This window comes from Oreochromis niloticus, linkage group LG15 (genome assembly GCF_001858045.2).
Source record: "Oreochromis niloticus isolate F11D_XX linkage group LG15, O_niloticus_UMD_NMBU, whole genome shotgun sequence".
Classification (NCBI taxonomy): domain Eukaryota; kingdom Metazoa; phylum Chordata; class Actinopteri; order Cichliformes; family Cichlidae; genus Oreochromis; species Oreochromis niloticus.
Window position 1 is genome coordinate 1,865,170 of NC_031980.2, and position 6,000 is coordinate 1,871,169.

Consider the following 6,000-nt stretch of genomic DNA (forward strand, 5'->3'; position numbering starts at 1 on the left):
GTCAGTGGTCTCTGCTTATGCAGGTTTTACCTGTGCATATTGGTCCTATTCTCACAGAGGTGTTTGATTCACCTCATCCTCAGGGTGTGGGCTCCGTAGCTCAGTGGTTAGAGCACTGGTCTTGTAAACCAGGGGTCGTGAGTTCGATCCTCACTGGGGCCTTGTATGTGTTAGCACGTTAGCATGATTTTATTCTGATGTGCTAAAAAATGAAGTGTCTACTCACCATGTTCCTGGAGAAACCCAGAGGCTTTTCTGATTGATGTCAAACCACTTCTTTATTGATCTATGCTGAGGTCTCGAAATCTCTCATTAATCGGACTACAAAGGCAGGGACACTGCGCCGATCAACACCGACTCTGCATTCACCAACGAGTTGAACCAGTTCTACGCCCGTTTCAAGGTTAGCCAGGCAGCTAATGCCATCTACCGCCTGACTACCGAGGACAGTGGCGTCATCAGCGAGAGACCGGTGACCAGTATCGCGGAGCATGACGTCCGAGCGGCACTGAGGAGAGTGAACACAAGGAAGCAGACGGCATCACCGGCCGTCTGCTGCGCTGCTGTGCTGACCAGCTAGCAGGTGTGTTCACTTCCATCTTCAACGAGTCCCTGGCGAAGTCTGTGGTCCCCACATGCTTCAAAAGATCCACCATCATCCCGGTGCCCAAGAACAGCAAACCCTCATCCCTGAACGATTACAGGCCAGTTGCGCTGACCTCGGTAGTAATGAAGGTGTTCAAGAGGCTGCTGAAGAACATCATCTCCTCTTCCATCCCAGACACCACAGATCCGCTCCAGTTCACCTACCGACCCAACAGATCCACTGAGGACGCCATCGCCCACATCCTGCACACCACCCTCAGCCACGTGGACAAGAAACAGGGTAACTATGCGAGAATGCTGTTTGTTGATTACAGTTCAGCGTTTAACACAGTAGTGCCCAGCAGACTGTTCACAAAGCTGAGGGATCTGGGACTCAACAGCTGTCTGTGTGCATGGGTGTTGGACTTCCTAACTGGCACAACTCAGGTGGTGAGGGTGGGTAGGTGTGTCTCCGACAGCATCACCATCAACACAGGAGCACCACAGGGGTGTGTCCTCTCGCCACTGCTCTACTCCCTCTACACTTCAGAGACTGTGTGGCCACCCACGGCTCCAACACCATTGTGAAGTTTGCTGACGACACAGTGGTGTTGGGCGCCATCTCCAACAACGATGAGGCGGCCTACATGGACGAAGTGAAGAATCTGGCATCATGGTGCCAGGACAACCAACTCCAGCTGAACATTGGCAAGACAAAGGAGCTGGTGGTGGACTTCAGAAGGAGTCAGCACAGAGACTACAAGCCCATTATCATCAATGGGGCTCCAGTGGAGAGGGTGCAGTCCTTCAAGTATCTCGGTGTCCACATCTCCTCAGACCTGACATGGGCTGCCCACATTCAGGTCCAGACCAAAAAGGCTAGGCAGCGCCTGTATCACCTACGACAACTGAGGAAGTTCAGGGTCTCTCCAGAGATCCTCAGGATTTTCTATACAGGCGCTGTGGAGAGCATCCTCACACAGAACATCACATCCTGGTTTGGGAACAGCTGTGTTAAGGACCAAAAAGCTCTTCAGAGAGTGATTCGTACAGCAGAACGCTGCTGCAGGATTGCTCTCCCCCCGCTTCAGGACACCTACACCAGGAGATGCCGGACTAGAGCAGCGCAGATACTGAAGGACCCGTCCCATCCTGGCAACAAACTGTTCCAACCTCTGCAATCCAGTAGAAGGTTCCGCATCATCCGGGCAAGGACAGAGAGACTCAAGAGGAGCTTCTATCCCCAACCCATCCGGGCCCTAAACCAGTGTGTGTTATACTGTGTGTTATACTTGTATAACTATGCACGTGACAAATAAAGAACCTTGAACCTTAATCGTACAGGTGACATCAAGTCTCGTCGTTATGGGGAAAAACTTAAATAATGAGAAAATGCACCAAATGGAACATTTTGGACCCAGCGTGCATCCCTTAGAATACACGGTGCCAACTTCTTTTACATACATGTAAACATTTTGCGAATTTTATAAATATTCAGAAATATAGACATGTTTATTTTCACTACTGACCCCTTGTATAAAAGTACTGCACGATATATCTAATGGGGGTTTTCTGATATCGATTTCAGACGCTGTCGTTTACAAATCAGTTTTTTTCCCAGTGTTAGCAGTTAGTCAACGGTCATCGACGGGGATGGGAGGAAAAACATCATCAAGTTGACGTACGTACAATAAAGGCTTCCCAACAACTATTAACTTGTATAAATAATTTACTTTACTTACTCACTACTTACTTTACTATAATTTACTTGTGCTGACAGTCATGTTTCTTTTATTTTGGATTAAACAGCTGACAGAAATAGGTAGATCTGTCTGCCTGTATGTAGCATTAGAACTTGTGAGTTGGGGGGGGGCTGTTAATTGGTGAGTGTGAATGGTCGTCTGCCTCTGTGTTTTGGCCCTGCGACTACACTCTTGCCTGAAGGCAGCTGGGAATTGGGTAAGTGGAAGAAAACGAATGGATGGATCAAACCCAGGAGGACTTTAACGTTTTGTGACCCCATCTTGGCACCGCTGCCAAGTTTATGACAACTGATTGTCCAATAGTCTCGAAGCCGACACACAAGTAAAAGAGTCCTTACACTAGTTATGGATGTAGCCATAAATTCTGTGTGGAAATGTGTTACGATGTAGCAAGAGTCAATTAAAATCTGATTTTTTGTTGTTATCATCCCCATTCCCAAAGCCTGTAGCTATTATGCAGTGAAAACACATATATTTGCAACTTTTGTTGAAAAGGTGAAGCACACTCTGCAGTATTTCAAGGGCAGCCACTTGGCACTGACAATGCATGCTGTGTCTCACCTAGAAGGCAAAGTACCTGAACAGCAACATATTTTTTTAATCAAGGACCAACAGCATGAATTCATTTCAAAAGCCCAATCCTTACAGTGTTAGCTTAGACTCAACTCCTTGTTCTTCCACAGCACAGATCATTAAAATATGCTTAAATGTCTGTGGTTTAAAAAAAAAAGAAAGAAAGTAAGAGGGAAAAAAACTGCCCTGAGAAGTAAAGTGAGTGACTGTGAATGACTCTTAGATCTTATTTCCCTTAGCTGAGTTGTTCATGTTAAAGTTGTTTTATTTATAAAAGCATTCCAGCTGAAGCCTTTCTTGTTAGCTTAAATTCACTGCAGGCTTAAGAGTCAGAGTGAAGAAGCTATCTTCAGAGACAACATCATTTTTTTCACCTTTTTGTTGGGAAGAAAGGGTACAAAAATAGTTTCATACAAGCGTAATATCCAATATGACAGCCTTTAGCGCGGGTGAGCAATTTCGGAGCAAGTTACCCGCCCCTGTCTGTCTATTTCAGTGCCGTAAAGCACTGCGAGCAATCGTAACCCATGCCCAGCTCGATCATAAATGAAAGTGACTTTGAGAGCAAACAAACAAACAGAGCTTAAGTGAATCAGTTAGGCAGAAAGAGGCATGTGGCAGGCAGGCAGGTGATGGATGGTGGCGCTTAGGAGCCGTGACTTTTGGGTAAGTGACAATGACACACATAAAGGCCACCATTACCCATTTTAAGATGCGGTTAAAATCCTTATCGACCCGCCCGCCTCACTTGCCAATATGCCAGAGCATCACGCCAGCTGGAGTTAGATGGCAGGCGGGGAGTGATTTGCATTGACGAGAACTACCCCATCCCCACTTTATAACACTTGCACACACTCTTTATAGACAAGTTTCCTTATGTGAGCAGGGTTTTAAACCCAAAAGAGAAAAGCACCCATAGTAGCAAATTATTGATGGATTCCAAATGCTGCACTTTGCAATTCGTCACAAATGCACTTCAGAGTAAAAGTGTGCTGCAGAGTCAAATTAATACCTTGACACCAATTTGGTTGAGGACACTTTCTTCCACATTTCCTAATGCTGCCAAGTGACTCTCACATGTGCTGAATAATTGCATGAAATTACAGCTTCTTCCACACTTTTCAAATGTGCACACATGCCAAAATCAAACCTCATGTGATGCATCAATAGGCCTACATCAAGCAGCAAATGGCTTTTTTTTCTTCCATGTTAAAAAGCACATCTGTTCGCGTAGCTCGCGTCCGTCAAACTGCTGATTCTTTCAGTCGGACATGCACAGACACACCTGTCCTATATTTTCACACGACACTTTGGAAAGTCTTCCTATGTACCTCCGAGTTGTGTCTCTGAGCGGTGGAGCAGTGTACGAGACATGAAAGAGAAAAATTCAACTCGTTTTTTTCCCCATTTCTGAACACAGTCTTAAAGCTAGAAATTCGGGATGAACGTGGGCCGTGTTTCCCTGCCTTCATGAGCGCTCTAAACACTATGTTTCTGACCTAAAAACTGTTTCAAATAAACTCGCTGTTTACTCAATAATCAGGCAATTTTTGTTTTTCACTCTTGAAAGCTGCTGGAACAGTAGGAGAAGCTCAAGACTCAAACTATGACACAAACTAAGTGCTGGTTTGAAAACTGCACATGTAGGCATGTGGTGTCGGTGTAAAAATGTATATAAATGTTGTATTATGTATTGTATTATTGTATTATGTTGTATTATTGTTGTATTATGTATGTGGCTACAATGTAGCTGCCATCACCTGTGTGTGACTGAACGTGTAAAGCGCTTTGGGGTCCTTAGGGACTAGTAAAGCACTATACAAATACAGGCCATTTACCATCCTTCCATCAGTCTGTCCATTTTTTTCACTGTTCGGGTCACAGGGCAGCATTGTGTACACTTATGTAGACAAAGGACAAGTTCACCCTGCCTAGGACAGGGTTATCAAGGTCCCACTCTGGAGCCAGGCCTGGAGCCCCAGCCCAGTCCCATGGGCTAATGACTGAGTTCCCTGTTGGACCCATCCCATGCTGGGGGGCTGTACGGGTTTGTTGTTGTGGGTTGGTTGGCAGTCAGGGGCGGGAGCCTTTACTGAGATCCTCGACTTCAGAAGCTGTAAGTCAGATAATGTCAGGTTGAGACCAGGCGGTGTTTTAGTCTGATGTGGCAGCTACTAGGTCAGATTAGGTGATCATAAACACGCGCTGCGATATGGCACATTACACACTGGAATATTGTTGTTTGATATTCTTTTTTTATACCTGCCGACCATCATCAGGATAAAGATGCCGAGGACCAACCTTTGCTGTAATTGTGCACATTTCCGGGCTCTGCCTCTGACTGGCTGTCTTCATTCCATGCAAAGTTTAGATGTGACACAATCTGATAAATGATAATTGCTAAAGATTACTTCTAATAGCCTGAGGCTTTTTTGAGTGTTGAGTGTTTTCATATTTTGCTTTTACAAGACAAAAAGCCGATGGTTCTGCTAGCTAGAATTTCTTCCCTGTGGAATTAGAGTAAATATTTATTGTTTTTAATTCAGAAGTGTTCACCCACAGGAGAAGTAAGGAATATTCTCTGTATGATCAGAGCTGTCTTGTCTTGTATTTTGTGAGGTAAACGTCTGTTAGTTCTGTTTTTGGTCAAACGTCGTAACTTCAGTCCCAAGCTCTTGAGTGAAACCATACTGTTGTTGTCCTTACCTACAGCTTTCCACTATCTTACATTTATTCAATATTTATATAAGCAATAAAGTGCTCAGAACTTTAACTTTTTAAAATGAAAGCCACAAATTCATCCTGCATAATGACGCCTTCGGTGTGAATGGCTGCGTTAACAATAAAGTAGGTGAGTCCAAAAAGTATTTTTAACTATTCATACTTTGATTTGTGTAAAGACGTCAGTGATTTATCTGTTTAACTAACATCACCTCTATATCATCAGATATAACTCACTGTTTTATTCTACCAGAGTTAATGGAAGTGTTGAGGTAAACAGCAGAATTCATTCAAAGTATTGTAATCATTTCATCTACTGCTTGATAATAATTTTGCATAATATTATTTGCATATTATA

At 44.2% G+C, this 6,000-nt stretch overlaps 1 non-coding gene across 1 annotated transcript; it reads left to right on the forward strand.

The window, feature by feature from the left end:
• Window positions 1–89: 89 nt before the first annotated feature.
• Window positions 90–162, forward strand: trnat-ugu (transfer RNA threonine (anticodon UGU)). The gene has a single exon. It is a non-coding gene; the product is annotated as a tRNA-Thr (tRNA).
• Window positions 163–6,000: the final 5,838 nt, after the last annotated feature.